The sequence below is a fragment of the Hippoglossus hippoglossus genome, chromosome 5 (genome assembly GCF_009819705.1).
Source record: "Hippoglossus hippoglossus isolate fHipHip1 chromosome 5, fHipHip1.pri, whole genome shotgun sequence".
NCBI lineage: Eukaryota > Metazoa > Chordata > Actinopteri > Pleuronectiformes > Pleuronectidae > Hippoglossus > Hippoglossus hippoglossus.
The window spans coordinates 28,573,419-28,591,262 of record NC_047155.1 but is presented as its reverse complement, the minus strand read 5'-3'; the positions used below and the strand labels follow the sequence as shown (position 1 = coordinate 28,591,262).

At 45.3% G+C, this 17,844-nt stretch overlaps 9 non-coding genes across 9 annotated transcripts; all 9 read right to left on the bottom strand.

Annotated features, from left to right (window-relative positions):
• Window positions 1–12,470: 12,470 nt before the first annotated feature.
• Window positions 12,471–12,543, bottom strand: trnav-cac. The gene has a single exon. It is a non-coding gene; the product is annotated as a tRNA-Val (tRNA).
• Window positions 12,544–13,057: 514 nt separating this feature from the next.
• trnav-uac lies at window positions 13,058–13,130 on the bottom strand. Its single transcript has one exon. It is a non-coding gene; the product is annotated as a tRNA-Val (tRNA).
• Window positions 13,131–13,596: 466 nt separating this feature from the next.
• Window positions 13,597–13,668, bottom strand: trnad-guc. The gene has a single exon. It is a non-coding gene; the product is annotated as a tRNA-Asp (tRNA).
• An 820-nt stretch (window positions 13,669–14,488) lies between these two features.
• On the bottom strand, window positions 14,489–14,561 carry trnav-cac. The gene has a single exon. It is a non-coding gene; the product is annotated as a tRNA-Val (tRNA).
• Window positions 14,562–15,075: 514 nt separating this feature from the next.
• On the bottom strand, window positions 15,076–15,148 carry trnav-uac. The gene has a single exon. It is a non-coding gene; the product is annotated as a tRNA-Val (tRNA).
• Window positions 15,149–15,614: 466 nt separating this feature from the next.
• trnad-guc lies at window positions 15,615–15,686 on the bottom strand. Its single transcript has one exon. It is a non-coding gene; the product is annotated as a tRNA-Asp (tRNA).
• Window positions 15,687–16,506: 820 nt separating this feature from the next.
• Window positions 16,507–16,579, bottom strand: trnav-cac. The gene has a single exon. It is a non-coding gene; the product is annotated as a tRNA-Val (tRNA).
• Window positions 16,580–17,093: 514 nt separating this feature from the next.
• On the bottom strand, window positions 17,094–17,166 carry trnav-uac. Its single transcript has one exon. It is a non-coding gene; the product is annotated as a tRNA-Val (tRNA).
• Window positions 17,167–17,632: 466 nt separating this feature from the next.
• trnad-guc lies at window positions 17,633–17,704 on the bottom strand. Its single transcript has one exon. It is a non-coding gene; the product is annotated as a tRNA-Asp (tRNA).
• Window positions 17,705–17,844: the final 140 nt, after the last annotated feature.

The following is a 17,844-nucleotide window of genomic DNA, read 5'->3' as shown; positions in this document are numbered from 1 at the left end:
TACCGCTCTGTCAGCACAGCCGTCTACAAGAGGTTTCCCACCGTGCAGCACCTGGTGCAGGCAGGTACGACTTGCTGATGAAACCACTGAAACTTACTGTTCAATTCCTCCCTAGTCTCATCCTATACAACACAAACACCAAAAAGCTGCTGGCCCTGCTCCTACAGAGTCTTGAAGCCACTAAGGTGGTGCTTTTGGACCAGTGTGGCACAGGCTCAGAATCAGGCTACATCCATACTATTACATTTTGGTTCTAAAACTCATCACTGCTGCGCAACCAAGACGGTCCAAGAAAATAAAATCCTTAAAGTCAACAATCTGCTTTCCAGTGTGTGTGAAACGTTACATGATATATGCTTTCAGATGCGTGGGTATGGACAGGGATAGTCAGGATGCGGAGATGCAATGCTTGTGTGGACGTGATCGTTTTAGTTAAAAACACTGTTTTAAAACGCAGGCATAGTAATATGGATGTCGCCTCAGTCACCCTCTAATGTGGTTGAACTGTTTGTGTGATACAAAGTAATATATGGTGGTGTAACAGCTGAGAATAAGAAGTGAGGAAACACACGGAGAGCAACATCTCTTATGCTTTCTCTGATGATATCATTTTGGCCTTTATCCCCACACTGCGTCTGTCTTTCAGGATTGATGACGCCCGAGGAGCTGAGGCACCTGGAGGACTTGCCATCTCCTCACAACAAGTTCTGGGTTCCCTGTATGTGGTTCGTCAGTCTGGCTCTGAGAGCTCGGTCTGAGGGTTGCATCAACAACGACGTGGCGCTCACAGCCATCCTCACTGTAGGTGTCCGTGTCAGTCTGTCCTCAGGCCTAAAGAGCCTGAACGTCTTCGTTTATGAGAAAATCTTGACTCGGAAACATTTGTCTTTAAATCACTTCTGTATGTCCTGTTTTCTCCTCTGTGCAGGAATTGAATAGTTTACGGGCAAAGTGTATGAAGCTGTACGGTCCAAAAACTTGCTCACTATCCTTGTCAATTCAGATAATTACAGAATACAGATCCAGCAGCTAAAGCTAAAACTCCATGGAGCCTGGCTGAAGGGATGCAGTTACCTGTCTGCTGCCAGTATTTAAACCCGCTCCCCGCTGCCGCCAGTAAGAGTCATAGGTCATACTGACAGACTGTCCGGGAACCAGGCAGAGAATCAGAGAAAGGAGAGCAGGAACAGCAGGCTGAGAGAGGAAGAGACACCAGAGACAGAGAGGAAGAACAAGTCAGGCAGAGGTTAGTAGTGAGAGAAAAAGAAAAGAAATCAAAAAGCTAAAGAACAAGATAAGAGAAAAGGAAGCAAGAATAATTGATGGGAAAAGAGAACGAAGTCCAAAGATGCAGAAATGTATTTTAAGGAGAAGAGAGGAAAGTGTACAACATTTTATGAAGGTCACCTCTCGGTCCTCTTTGGCCACAGAAGAAGGTTCATGTTTTCCAGGTGAGGATGGAAAAATACCGCTCGCACTCTTGTTGCGGACGTGTCCCCCGACGTGTTTGTACGGCCCCCTGGCTCCCGGAGGCTGCAGTTGTGGATGCAGCTGGCGGTTTCGGTGAGGAAGGTGTGGATGTCAACACCAGAGTCTTCAGCGCTGTGACCTCTGCTTGAAGGACGTCAATCTGGGAGTCAGACACAGAACATATAGAGGGAAAGAAAGAAAAATTATGATGGGAGAGAAATCAGTGGCATCAACACTATTTATGTCCTCTTGTTAATAAAATATGTCTTTACTGCAGCCTATTTTAAGACTAATCAGAGATGGATTCATGAGTAGTTTAGGAGAGTCCGAGGAATTTTTACGGGACAAAAGTTCAATTCATCAGACATCTCATTTTCAGGTTTGGACAGAAACAAAGAGGAACAACACACACCTTCCCTTGAGCCTCCTAAAGTTGTTTCTCTGCTGCTGCTTGTTTGACGTTTGCTTCATTCACCATCTTGTGAGCTTCCTGTACACAAGTAGATTACTTCAACACAGGCTTAAAGCAATGCAAGTTGAACATATCTGTATTAACGTCTGAGACATCTGGTTGTGAGGTTGTTATTAATTCTTCACTCGTGCTAAAAATTAAATCAGTTATTTGTTAAAGCTGCAACATTTTATCTTATTGGTCGCCTGGGAGCAGCAGCTGAGGACACAACTGTGAGTGTGTTCACAAGACAATATCCTGATTGTGAGCATTATTCTGGCTAAGATCATATTCTGGAACAGACGTTTACATAGAGACATCATTACTCATACACATATATCACTGATTCTTACATTAACCCAGTTTCTTATAATCTGTGTGGAGTTCTGTCTCTCTCAAAAAATCTGATCATTACCAGGGCACTAATGTTAGTCCAACATAAAGCTGATGAACCCAGAGAACAATCATCTGACTCTGCAGGTTTATTGTTTTATATGCCGTGTTTCACCATAACTTTTCACCCTCTCTGCTATCATTAGTGCGACTTCCAAAAGCAGCAGCAGCCATTTGGTTTCAGGGAAAAAGTTAAACTCAAGATTTGAAGGAGACCAAAAACTGTGATAAAAGCAGAGAGAATATTGGATAGAATTTACCTGGTGGACATGAACAAGACTCCAGATGTGTGATAATGTTGCTCTGTGTCTGCTGGATGAATTATCTGTTTGCCAACAAGTTTGACTTAAAAAGTTACAGCTTGCATTAGCTTCCCCAGAGTAATGCATATTTAAAAGACTAAAATATTAATGTTAATGTTAATGTTTTGACTACAATGAAAACTGTAACTAGGGCTACGTTGTAGCACTAACGGGCCTGAGCACAGGCATTTTGAAGCCTGTTGCGGTTAGTGGAGAGAGCGATCAATGACCAATCGCACGTCTCCGCGTTGCATGCGTTTTGCGCACTGCGGCAATGATAAACGCTTCACTTCCTGCGTCCGTCACGCGATGTCGATCCTTGCCTGCTAATTGCTCATTACGGTCCACGCCATCAATTACACATCACACTGTGAATTTTATGTAAATCGAATGATAGTTGTAAAACAAAGCTTACTTCCTGTTGCCAGTAGGTGGCGCCATCACTATTATTACCTACAGACTAATATATCTGTTCAAGTAGGGGCTCTGATGTAGCGTGAGCAATTTTGTGTCAATTGGACAATGTTACAACAACTTAATTATCACACTGATCAGTAGGTGGCGCTATGACCCTGAACTAATATTAATATATGGAGCTGTTCAGATCAGGATTGTGATCATAGGTCAGTAGTTCGGAGCCGGTTGGATAGTGCAGAGTAGATTTACAAAGTACTTCCTGTTTCATGGTGAATCAGTAGGTGGCGCTATGACACTGAGGAAATATTGACACATAGAGCTGTTCAGGCTTGATCTCTGATCATGAGACAGCAGTTTGGCGGTGATAGGACAATGCACACTGGAGTTATGACAACATCGTCTCCTTTGGCGAAGGATGAACCTTCGCCGCACCTCAATGTTTACACGGTTTGAGGAAATGTCACAATTCTGACCATGATCCAATGACTTGACTGAGCTCATTTGAGCTGTATATTGTAAAGCAGCCAGGAGCAGTTCATCAAAGTATAAAACATGTCACTTCCTTTAGCCAGCAGGTGGCGCTGTGATTTGAAGTCATGATTTCTGTGTAGATGTCAGCAGGCCGGGACTCTTGTCTTACATGTCTAGTTTGGACTCGATTGGACCATGTATGTCCGAGATACAGAACCTCGTGTTTTGATGGCGTGTAATCAAACTTTGTCGCCACGCCACGGTCACACCGTGTGATGAAAAATCGATCTTTGAGTTAGTTTTTATCTTTTATCTTGTTTAAATGACACTCATCTCAATTTGAAGTTGATCTGATGAAAGCCCTGGGACAAGTTCGTCAAAGTAAAAATGTCTAAAATGGTCAAAATGGCCACTAAAGCCAAAATGGCGGGCTTCCTGTTGCTTTTTTTCCAATTGCACCTCTGACCTTTTTTGTTTGTCTGGTCATGATACACCTGGGCTACGATTTTTGTGAAGATCGGTGAAAGCTAACTGAGGGGCTTTTCCTTAGATGGCGCTGTTGAGCCATTTTTCCACGCCCATTTCAAATTACTCCAGAATAAAATTACTTTTTGGGGTTTTGAATTCCCTGCCAACTTTGGTAACAATTTGAGCATGTCTAGGCCCTGAAAAAGCCCCAAAAGGGAAATACAAATCCTTCGAAATACACCGTTCGGTGCTCGGGCCCTAATAAAGTTTTATGATTCTAATTGAAACATCGATATTTTCAGGAACCCTCCTACATTCTGAGACATCCTCTGCCCCTCATATACCCGAGCCACCACACAGTATGATGTTTAATATCTATTTTCTTGAGTATTATTGTGCCCCAAATGTGTAATTTGTTCTTTCTTATACAGTCTATAACAAGAATAGAAAGTGTAAGTGTAAGTGCTGTGACATCTCTCTCATCTCTTTTTTCATCTATTTTCTCAGCTGGTCCCTCTATTATTGTTCCCCCACCAACACTCAGACCTGCCTCTCGTATACCTGAGCCACCACACAGTAAGATGTTACTTGGCCCCCAAAACATTTTCATTTATTATACAATCTTTGATGATAATAAAATTTGTGTAAATGACCACGAGTCACTAATTATCTTTTTTGTAATCCACATTCTCTCAGCTGAGCCATCAGATTTTACACATTAACCAGATCAGGATATAAACAGTTGGACCTGTTGTCATCATCAGAAGGTGTGGATGAGGACAGAGCTCCATTCTCTGGGATTGTGGCATGGGTTCCACCATGGAATCAAGCCAGGAAAAGCTGTTTCATTGTGGCGTCTCCCTCCTCAGCCAGAACTCATTGACTCTGTGTCAACGCTTCCATGCCGCAATTTCTTTCAGCTCCATTCCTTTTTTATATGGAAGCCTGAGAGTGAAATTATGGTGAGACTGAGAAATATGTATATACTCCAATGCCTTCATGGCTGTTCAAACCCAGATGTAGTTTCAGCTGGTGTGGGTAGGCCTCGAGTGATTGTTGGCACCAGTGGATAGTATTACATCTATGCGTCGCGCCTTCGCTGCAGGATGTGCAAGAGGATCTGGTTTGCCGACAGTCCTCGGTGGCTGGATAAACTGCCGAAGCGTTTCACAAACATTGTCCCAGCATTCCTTACATACAAAAAGGCCATTTGCAAGTCTGTGCTTCAGGAGCTGAGGCGTACAGGCAAGTCACCATCAGACATGGCGAACCAGGTGAATGAGCTTATGCACCTTAAATATGAACATGCTCATCTGGCATATCTTTGCAGCATACAGAATGTCAAGAATGCTGAATGTGGTTTTATGGGCAGAAGACTCTTACTCAGCTTGTGAGGATGGATGATATGCCACATTCTTTTGTTGCATATGACGATGCAGATGGATGGTGTGGAATCTCCGTCTCTGCTTCCTAACTGACTGACTGCCTTATTGATGAGTATAAGCGCCAAGAGCCAGCCATCACCAAACTCCTGCAGGGCACTTTCGGACAGGTCTTGCGGTCTGACCACACCAGGAAGGTGGTACGAAAAGTGACCTTGTCGTCTGGCACCATGTCAAGTTATGCAATCATGAATGAGAATTGGATGATTGTCTCCTGGGTCATGGTGCAGTCTGAGACAGAGAAGTCCCTTGAACCCATGTGCCAGGGGTTAGAAAAGAGGTACGACGATGCAGGGGGGGAGAAGGCCAATTACCACTGGGTAGAGAGGTAAAAAATACCTCCATCTCCTTTCACTGTCATAACACTTGTAATATTTCTGACTCTCAAAGGGTATTATTATTTCTTTCTTGTGTTCAGGGATTGCTGCACACCATTCAGAATCCCTGACCTTCACCACAGAGAGTATCTTAACTGGGATGCCTGGAGGACCACACACCCTATCATCACTGAGGCCACTGCTGGGACTCTGCAGAACACCTGTGCATCCCGTACACATTACAACCCCAACATTGTGGTCAAGTTGGATTTGTTTCACTGCATGAGGCGCTTCACAAGAGAGTGCACTTCAGAGCATCATCCCCTCTTCAGCACAGTTTGTCAACTCCTCTCCACTGCCTTTTCTCTTGTGGATCAGGAAGACTTGCAGAAGCTCAAGGACACTTATCAGTTCTGTAGAATTCAGCCAACAAATCCTACAAAACAGAAAAGGAAAGATTGGCCGCAGAGAGAAGGAAATAGCAGCCACTGCTGCTACAGAGCACTGGTCACCTGTTCATTCAAATCTTGTTAGTATTGAATGCATCATGTGTCCAAATCACGCCAAAGTCATGAGACACATGCACTGACCGACAGACAAAGCATATTCTGTATGTAAATTGTGTTCCTAAGTTCTGGATGTTCTATGTTGCTGTTATTAAAACTAGTTTTACTCGATTTCATCCTAACAACACTGTTCTGCTTATTTTCAATATGAATAATGCAAACAATATTATTTTGATTCACTCTTGAATGCAACAGTATAACAATTCTAATTATAAATATACTTTAGCTGTGTAATTTAAAATACAGTATTATACAAATATTACATACTGTACTTTGGGCCCTCCTCAAGTCTTCTACAAGTCTTCTGGATAGACAAAGTGTAACAATTCACCTTGCTTAGGATGAAAGGGGAAAATTACAATGCTATTTTAAAGGAGCACGGGTGGATCTGTCACGCTGTGTACGGGCGGCGCCGCCTTTATATTGTCCACCTTCATCTTGTCAGACAACCAACGAACTCTGTAATTTATCGGACCTAACCTTTTCTCTACCCTTACGGGCCCTGACCATCTGGGTGCAAAATTGGCAGAGAATTTAGCTGAGGCTTTAGACAATGGGCGTGCCCTAACCCAGACCAGATCCCCAACAGCAAAGTGTACATCTTTGCGTCGTGCATTGTAATACCTGGCTTGTCTGGCTTTGGCCACCCCAACATGTCTTTCAACCTCTTTGAGCAATTGTGTGTGTGAGTGTAGGATGTGGTATGCTGATGTGCTAGGTGCAGGGGATCTTTGTATGAGACGCTCCAGTGGGCCTTTGAGGGTGCGTCCGAGAGATAACACTGCAGGGGTCACCCCAGTGGTCTCGTGCACTGCAGTGTTGATAGCCAACCTAAATTCTGGCAGCCACCGGTCCCAATCATAATGGTAGTCCCCCACAAAAGAGGCGATCATGGTCTTCAATGTCCTATTAACCCTCTCTGTCAGATTGGTCTGTGGGTGGTAGGCCGTAGTGAGCTTTTGGGTTATGCCCCACGACTGACAAAGACTAGCCATCAGCTGGCTTGTGAATTGGGGGCCTCGGTCTGACACCAGGTAGTTGGGAACCCCCCAGCGAGTGAAAATGTCATTTTTCAGGACCTGACAGACCTTTGGCGTCTTAGCATCCTTCAGGGCGAAAAGCTCCACCCATTTGGTGTAGTAATCCACGACTACCATCAGCACTGAATTCCGGGCTTTGCTGAGTGGTAGGGGTCCCATGAAGTCTACTCCTATCATTTCCCCCGGAGCCTTGACCTCTGTGGTCTGGAGTTGCCCAGCTGGTTTCTGATTAGAAGCCTTATATTGCTGGCATACAGTACAAGCTCAGACATGGCTCCACACATCTTTACGGACCGTTGGCAACCACGAACCCTCCAGGATTTTTAGGAGGGTTTTCATCCTCCCCAGATGTCCTCCAAAAGGAATGTTATGAAAATAAGCCAGAAACTCTGGCACAAGTACAGCGGGGACAACCATCTGGTAATTAAATCCCCCATATTTTGAAGGCACACCTCGGTACAGCACTCCTTGTTGGTATTCATAGTGAATGCAACCAGGTGTGGGCTGCTCGATGGAAAGGCTAAGCTCTTTACAAAGTATGTCGGCCTGCTGGGTGCTTTCGATAGCCTGAAGGGAGCTGGGTAAGACAGACCAGTAAGATTTTGCAACAGCAACACAAACATTCCCTTCTGATAATGGTGGTGCCCGGGATAGAGCATCAGGGACAACATTACATAGCCCTTTTTATAATTGACTCTGAATGAGTAAGGCTGGAGCTGCAGAGTCCATCTGGTCAGGCGAGATGATCTCTTACGGCAGTTAAAGGCCCAGGTTAGAGCGCTGTGGTCTGTGAATACTTCGAATGTCTCCCCATCTAGGTAGTGCCGCCATTTCTCCACTGCCCAGACGACTGCTAGGCACTCCTTCTCCGAGGTGGAGTACCTCAGTTCATCACCCTGCAGTGTTCTTGAGGCAAAGGCTATAACTTTCTCCTCTCCCTCGATAGTCTGCATCAGGACGGCCCCTAGTCCCACGTCGCTAGCGTCACAGTGAACCAGAAAGCCAAGGAGCGGCCGCGGCTGAGCCAACACTGGTGGTGAGTGCACCATACTCTTGAGGTGTTCAAAGGCGACTTGACATTGCTCAGTCCACTCCCACAATACTCCTTTCCTCTTGAGGTTATTCAGAGGAGCCACCATGTCCGCCATACTGGGTAGAAACTTGTGGTACCAGCCTACTAATCCAAGGAATCTTTGGAGACTCTTCAAGTCTGTGGGTGCTGGATAGGCTGTTATGGCCTCAATCTTTGCTGGGTCCACGACCACCCCCTCCCCTGATACTATATGCCCCAAAAATGTTAGCTGAGTCTGAAGAAGATGGCATTTCTTCACATTGAGAGTTAGATTGGCCTCATGCAGCTTTTGGAAGACTGCATCCAGGTCCCGTAGATGCTGCTCCTGAGTCTTGGAAAAAACGATGATGTCATCTATATAGACGAAACAGATTTTCCCCTTTAACCCCACCAGGACAGTTTCCATCAGCCGCTGAAAAGTGGCACCAGTGTTCCGCAGACCAAATGGCATAACCCTAAACTGGAAGAGGCCTAGATGGGTGGTCATGGCGGTCTTTCTTTTGCTCTCTTCGTCCATGGCCACCTGCCAGTACCTCTCTGGAGATCAAGTGAGCTAAAATATTGGGCACCCTGCAAGGACTCCAGAATTCCATGCACCAACTGCATTGGATATGCATCGTGATGCGTTTTGGCATTGAGGCCTCTATAGTCCACACAAAAACGCGGAGTCCCATCCTTCCTTGGGACTAAAACCACTGGTGAGGCCCAGGCAGAGGAGGAAGGCTCTATTACACCATCACTGAGCATCTTCTTAATCTGCTCCTCAATAACCGCTTGTTTATGCAGTGATGCTCTATAGGCTCTCCTTCGCACTGGCAGCTCATCTGTGGTCATGATCTTGTGCTTTACGATCTCAGTTGCACCCATGGACTCTGTCCAAACTGTAGACCACTTCTGCAGCAGTGGTCTAACCACCTCAGGTTGAGCCTCTAAGAGAGGAAGGCTGGGCTGCTCGATGCTAGCATTTTCCCATAACGCCATGTAGAAATTGACTATTGAGTCTTGAAACCCCCACGGCAATGCATCCCGGGTTTTGGGTAAAAACTTATGCTCTTTCTCCCCCGGCATAACATACTTCCTCAGGTGGGACATTAAGACTATCTGGCTCGCACACATAAAGTCTAGACCAAGCAGTAGAGGCATGTACAGCTGATCATCCCTAAGTATATGTACGCTGATGGAGATGTGAGTATCATGGAGGGTGAGGAGCAGGTTAGTTTTCCCTAGAGCCTTACTCTCTTGTCTATTGGCCATAACGAACCTTGGGATTTCGCTCACGTTCAGAGTCTGTCCAGCCCTCCTTAGGTTGTTCCATAGGGTTCTGTTCATCAACGAGTATGTGCACCCTGAGTCAAGGACGGCATCCCCCTCTGATCCTCTGACCCTTATTGGTACCACCAGGAGGGTTGGAATGCCCAGAACCGGGGCCACATCTGCACCATGTCCACAGCCCTGCCCATGTTCAGGTTTCCTGCTGGATTTTTTGCACATACGGTCCGAAGAGTTGGACTGCTGTACACGGTTCCAATAGTCTTTGGAGTTGCTCCAGTCTTTCTCTATCAAGGACCCCACCTTAACCAGCTGGTCGACCGTGGACACAATGCCATGTAGGCCACTGGCCAGCCTCGGATTACATGCCCTGAGGATTCACCGCACAACCTCCTCCTCTGCCATATCGTGACTCCACTTCAGGCAGAGCGCCCGGTGATCATAAGCAAAGTCCCTCAGGCACTGATTGGGTGATTGTACACTAGACCAGAGTTGCTCCTCAATCTCAGACTGGTAATCGGTGGGCAAGAAAGCTTCAAGGAATGCATTTTTGAACATCGACCAATTAGATATTTTGCTGCGAGCGGCTAACCTCCAGCTCCGTACTGGTCCTTTTAGAACAGCGTTGAGGGTGCCCAAAAGCTCAAAGTCACTCAGTGGTCTTAGAGTAAGAAAGTTCTCACACTGTTCAATGAAATCAGTGACATCAGCCGAACTCCTCGAGTCACCAAACTGGGGAAACTCCATTGTAATAGGTGGTTTAGCAGAAGCTGCAGCCGAGGTCGGGAGTAAAACGTCTCCCACAGATGTTGGGTGGCCGGCAGGCAAGACCACAGCAGGAGTGGAGAAACTAACAGGCCTCCATGAAGCTTAATGTTGTGGTATGCATTAATAAAAGGATGTATTCACTGTACTGTAGTTATGCAATATATATGTTTATATATATATATAGGACAGGTAGGACAGGTTTGCACAGCTACCCCTGCTCTGATCCTGATCTTCACAAATCAATTAATTAAACCGAACATTCACTGAATATATAATACAGTTATGGTGAAAAACAACACAGTTAATGTAACTTAATTATTAATGAAATACCATTAACACGGAAACTGCCGTGATACTGAGGTATTAGCTGTATCAAAACACAATTTTCGGCCCCTGTTATTTTAACTAAAAAAAAACAAAAGACCGAAGGAAGAAAAAAAACTCCTCGGGTCAAGCCAGCATGATCCGTAAACAGCGATATCCACATTAATTTTATCATCCTGGCCACCACTGTAACAATTTGCCTTGCTTAGGATGAAAGGGGAAAATTACAATGCTATTTTAAAGGAGCACCAGTGGATCTGTCACGCTGTGTACAGGCGCCACCGCCTGACCAACTTACAATAAACGAATAATATTTTATTTTAACCTTGTCATCTGGCCCCACCACATATGAAATAATATATATAATAACGAAATGAACACAGAACGTTGCATTCAATTATCTGTATTGACAATAAACCTAATCATACACACGTAGCACCTGGATGTGTGCCCGCAAACAAAGACGGGAACGTGAACACAACCACACAATTTAAACAAATCCCATACATCAATATTTCCCAAACCCCATGTTCATACAGTCCCTTATAGTGGTGAATCCCCAAAAAACGTCCCAAAGCAACGTTTACGCAGGTGTGGCGTGGTGAGGTGCCGCAAACAATACAAAAATAGTCCACGCTATCCTCACCACCTCTGAACGCCCAGAAAAAGAGTTCAGTCCTCACGGTAATCCCTGAAAGTGTCGCCCAGGCAATAATCCAGTTTCCATGGAAATAATCCCTTGTAGGTCCGCAGGCCCACAGTTAACTCGAACGTCGCTGGTCGCTCACCGGCCCGCACAAACAAAACAACCCCTTGCCGAGACGTCACTTCCCCCCATTTATAACATTTGGATGTTAAAGATACCAATATATACACAATAACACATTCAATAAACAAATACATACGGAGATCCATTCCCTTAACCTTATAATTTAAGACTTCTGACAGTTTGGATATGCACAGACTATAATACATGTAGGTAAGAAGCGCAGATTTATCTGTCCTCCCTAACACATTTCCTGTACATAAAGTGCACTTAGGTGACTTTTACAAAAGTAAAATTCAGCAAAGGTTTCATATATGCTCAGAGTATACTGCCGTTGGGATGAATGCTGATCCCAACTGGGCCTTAATAGCCTGAATGGCATGGGCTGAGCCAGGTCGTCCACTTGACCTTTATCCCAGGCAATGTCCTCCAGCTTTGTCTTTGGGATCATAACATATGACCTGGTCAATTAGGATATGTTGAAAAACCCCTACAGAATGGGATGCTTCTGCCAGGGGATCTCTGCCCTTGTACTGGACTGCCCTCCGGGTCCCTCTTGAGGACACTGCCTCACTTGTGGAACAGAACTTATCAAACCTAAGTTTTTTTCACATGGGGCTGCGAGTCCCTCTGGATCTGAAGAAAGCAAAGAACCATAGGGTATCATGATCTTCTGTTCCACAAACAGTTCAGAATCTGTAATGCTGCTTTCATTTGGGAGGTTCCTCTCTTTGCTGGTGTCTCCTTTCAAACCCCTGGGATGAGCCTTGCCATCCTTCATTTTTCTCAAAGTTGCCAACACATCTGCAAAAACACTCTCACTGTGATTGTCTTCATGGATCCTTGGAACAACAGTCTCTGAAACCCAGTATATCAAATGGAGACACAGAAGTTGGGTCCCGAGTAGTTTAACTAAAGCATCATCGCACAAAGATGTTTCTGCCCAGTTTCGAGCTGGGGACCTTTCGCGTGTGAAGCGAACGTGATAACCACTACACTACAGAAACTGACATGGCACAAAGCACCTCTGCTTGACCCACAAATACATGTTGGGTCCCATTTGTTTTTCTCATTAGAGGAGCCACATCCAAATGTTAGGAATTTGTTACATAGAGTTCTTTGTGAAAACTGAAGTATAGCTTACTGTCCCAAATCTCTCACAAAGAGAAGCAACAAGCTTCATAGGATACCTCTGTCTTCTGTTCCACAAGCAGTTCAGAATCTCTAATGCTGCTTCCATTTGGGAGGTTCCTCTCTTTGCTGGTGTCTCCTTTCAAACCCCTGGGATGAGCCTTGCATGACCTTGGCTTGAGCTTGAGTGTGACAGACAAAGCAGTGACAGACTGAGAGATAATGGAAAGTTTGCCATCCCTAATTTTTCTCAAAGTTGCCACCGCATCTGCAAAATCACACTCACTGTGAATGACAGCAATGGCGAATGGAGATGCTATGAGTCACACACATTGTCTGCCAGAACATTCTGACCTCACTGTGTTGGAAAAGAATTGAGACATAGAAAGTTGTTTCTGCCCAGTTTCGAGCTGGGGACCTTTCGCGTGTAAAGCGAACGTGATAACCACTACACTACAGAAGCAGACGTAGCACGGAGCCCCTTGGCCTGACACTGGAAAATACACCATAACCACCGAGTCTCATAAGTGTTTTTCTGAGAGGAGCCAAATCCAATTGATAAGAATTTGGTGCAAGGAGTCCTTTGAGATTTCATAAGAGAGATTCAAAACTGGACTGAAGTCGCAGATACAGTAAAGGCTCAATGTTCACTGTGACCAAGTGGCTCAATCACTGTTACGTGCAAGAAACCAGCAAATAGTTTAGACTGAATCTGACGGTGGGAATGTGTGACCCATTCTCAGAGATGGCAGGCAGGTTGTGTGTGGTTGTTATGAAATTGTTGTCAACCGGGTACCACTGTTACTACATTAATGGTTGAAGGCAGTTGTTATGGGGGATGGGAGCAAAGCCTACCCTTGAGAGCTGGATGCTGGAGCATTACTTCTGATTTGCCCTGTAGTGAAGATTGAGCAGAAAACACAGATGGACTCCTCGTCGGGGAATCGAACCCCGGTCTTCCGCGTGACAGGCGGAGATACTTGCCACTATACTAACGAGGACTGCTTCACTGCCAAACTCCGCCATGTCTAAAGAAAGTGGGCGCTGTTCTGACTTTGATTACATTGTACTCTTTCTGTTGGGCGGATGATGACAAATCTTTTGTTGTTCTGGCTTTCTACTCCAGTAAACTGGATTTTGAAAAGGACTGAGGACTTACATTGGCAACTTTGTGTTGCCTCAATTTGCAAAGGTTTCATATATGCTCAGAGTATACTGCACTTGGGATGAATGCTGATCCCAACTGGGCCTTAATAGCCTGAATGGCATGGGCTGAGCCAGGTCGTCCACTTGACCTTTATCCCAGGCAATGTCCTCCAGCTTTGTCTTTGGGATCATAACATATGACCTGGTCAATTAGGATATGTTGAAAAACCCCTACAGAATGTGATGCTTCTGCCAGGGGATCTCTGCCCTTGTACTGGACTGCCCTCCGGGTCCCTCTTGAGGACACTGCCTCACTTGTGGAACAGAACTTATCAAACCTAAGTTTTTTTCACATGGGGCTGCGAGTCCCTCTGGATCTGAAGAAAGCAAAGAACCATAGGGTATCATGATCTTCTGTTCCACAAACAGTTCAGAATCTGTAATGCTGCTTTCATTTGGGAGGTTCCTCTCTTTGCTGGTGTCTCCTTTCAAACCCCTGGGATGAGCCTTGCCATCCTTCATTTTTCTCAAAGTTGCCAACACATCTGCAAAAACACTCTCACTGTGATTGTCTTCATGGATCCTTGGAACAACAGTCTCTGAAACCCAGTATATCAAATGGAGACACAGAAGTTGGGTCCCGAGTAGTTTAACTAAAGCATCATCGCACAAAGATGTTTCTGCCCAGTTTCGAGCTGGGGACCTTTCGCGTGTGAAGCGAACGTGATAACCACTACACTACAGAAACTGACATGGCACAAAGCACCTCTGCTTGACCCACAAATACATGTTGGGTCCCATTTGTTTTTCTCATTAGAGGAGCCACATCCAAATGTTAGGAATTTGTTACATAGAGTTCTTTGTGAAAACTGAAGTATAGCTTACTGTCCCAAATCTCTCACAAAGAGAAGCAACAAGCTTCATAGGATACCTCTGTCTTCTGTTCCACAAGCAGTTCAGAATCTCTAATGCTGCTTCCATTTGGGAGGTTCCTCTCTTTGCTGGTGTCTCCTTTCAAACCCCTGGGATGAGCCTTGCATGACCTTGGCTTGAGCTTGAGTGTGACAGACAAAGCAGTGACAGACTGAGAGATAATGGAAAGTTTGCCATCCCTAATTTTTCTCAAAGTTGCCACCGCATCTGCAAAATCACACTCACTGTGAATGACAGCAATGGCGAATGGAGATGCTATGAGTCACACACATTGTCTGCCAGAACATTCTGACCTCACTGTGTTGGAAAAGAATTGAGACATAGAAAGTTGTTTCTGCCCAGTTTCGAGCTGGGGACCTTTCGCGTGTAAAGCGAACGTGATAACCACTACACTACAGAAGCAGACGTAGCACGGAGCCCCTTGGCCTGACACTGGAAAATACACCATAACCACCGAGTCTCATAAGTGTTTTTCTGAGAGGAGCCAAATCCAATTGATAAGAATTTGGTGCAAGGAGTCCTTTGAGATTTCATAAGAGAGATTCAAAACTGGACTGAAGTCGCAGATACAGTAAAGGCTCAATGTTCACTGTGACCAAGTGGCTCAATCACTGTTACGTGCAAGAAACCAGCAAATAGTTTAGACTGAATCTGACGGTGGGAATGTGTGACCCATTCTCAGAGATGGCAGGCAGGTTGTGTGTGGTTGTTATGAAATTGTTGTCAACCGGGTACCACTGTTACTACATTAATGGTTGAAGGCAGTTGTTATGGGGGATGGGAGCAAAGCCTACCCTTGAGAGCTGGATGCTGGAGCATTACTTCTGATTTGCCCTGTAGTGAAGATTGAGCAGAAAACACAGATGGACTCCTCGTCGGGGAATCGAACCCCGGTCTTCCGCGTGACAGGCGGAGATACTTGCCACTATACTAACGAGGACTGCTTCACTGCCAAACTCCGCCATGTCTAAAGAAAGTGGGCGCTGTTCTGACTTTGATTACATTGTACTCTTTCTGTTGGGCGGATGATGACAAATCTTTTGTTGTTCTGGCTTTCTACTCCAGTAAACTGGATTTTGAAAAGGACTGAGGACTTACATTGGCAACTTTGTGTTGCCTCAATTTGCAAAGGTTTCATATATGCTCAGAGTATACTGCACTTGGGATGAATGCTGATCCCAACTGGGCCTTAATAGCCTGAATGGCATGGGCTGAGCCAGGTCGTCCACTTGACCTTTATCCCAGGCAATGTCCTCCAGCTTTGTCTTTGGGATCATAACATATGACCTGGTCAATTAGGATATGTTGAAAAACCCCTACAGAATGTGATGCTTCTGCCAGGGGATCTCTGCCCTTGTACTGGACTGCCCTCCGGGTCCCTCTTGAGGACACTGCCTCACTTGTGGAACAGAACTTATCAAACCTAAGTTTTTTTCACATGGGGCTGCGAGTCCCTCTGGATCTGAAGAAAGCAAAGAACCATAGGGTATCATGATCTTCTGTTCCACAAACAGTTCAGAATCTGTAATGCTGCTTTCATTTGGGAGGTTCCTCTCTTTGCTGGTGTCTCCTTTCAAACCCCTGGGATGAGCCTTGCCATCCTTCATTTTTCTCAAAGTTGCCAACACATCTGCAAAAACACTCTCACTGTGATTGTCTTCATGGATCCTTGGAACAACAGTCTCTGAAACCCAGTATATCAAATGGAGACACAGAAGTTGGGTCCCGAGTAGTTTAACTAAAGCATCATCGCACAAAGATGTTTCTGCCCAGTTTCGAGCTGGGGACCTTTCGCGTGTGAAGCGAACGTGATAACCACTACACTACAGAAACTGACATGGCACAAAGCACCTCTGCTTGACCCACAAATACATGTTGGGTCCCATTTGTTTTTCTCATTAGAGGAGCCACATCCAAATGTTAGGAATTTGTTACATAGAGTTCTTTGTGAAAACTGAAGTATAGCTTACTGTCCCAAATCTCTCACAAAGAGAAGCAACAAGCTTCATAGGATACCTCTGTCTTCTGTTCCACAAGCAGTTCAGAATCTCTAATGCTGCTTCCATTTGGGAGGTTCCTCTCTTTGCTGGTGTCTCCTTTCAAACCCCTGGGATGAGCCTTGCATGACCTTGGCTTGAGCTTGAGTGTGACAGACAAAGCAGTGACAGACTGAGAGATAATGGAAAGTTTGCCATCCCTAATTTTTCTCAAAGTTGCCACCGCATCTGCAAAATCACACTCACTGTGAATGACAGCAATGGCGAATGGAGATGCTATGAGTCACACACATTGTCTGCCAGAACATTCTGACCTCACTGTGTTGGAAAAGAATTGAGACATAGAAAGTTGTTTCTGCCCAGTTTCGAGCTGGGGACCTTTCGCGTGTAAAGCGAACGTGATAACCACTACACTACAGAAGCAGACGTAGCACGGAGCCCCTTGGCCTGACACTGGAAAATACACCATAACCACCGAGTCTCATAAGTGTTTTTCTGAGAGGAGCCAAATCCAATTGATAAGAATTTGGTGCAAGGAGTCCTTTGAGATTTCATAAGAGAGATTCAAAACTGGACTGAAGTCGCAGATACAGTAAAGGCTCAATGTTCACTGTGACCAAGTGGCTCAATCACTGTTACGTGCAAGAAACCAGCAAATAGTTTAGACTGAATCTGACGGTGGGAATGTGTGACCCATTCTCAGAGATGGCAGGCAGGTTGTGTGTGGTTGTTATGAAATTGTTGTCAACCGGGTACCACTGTTACTACATTAATGGTTGAAGGCAGTTGTTATGGGGGATGGGAGCAAAGCCTACCCTTGAGAGCTGGATGCTGGAGCATTACTTCTGATTTGCCCTGTAGTGAAGATTGAGCAGAAAACACAGATGGACTCCTCGTCGGGGAATCGAACCCCGGTCTTCCGCGTGACAGGCGGAGATACTTGCCACTATACTAACGAGGACTGCTTCACTGCCAAACTCCGCCATGTCTAAAGAAAGTGGGCGCTGTTCTGACTTTGATTACATTGTACTCTTTCTGTTGGGCGGATGATGACAAATCTTTTGTTGTTCTGGCTTTCTACTCCAGTAAACTGGATTTTGA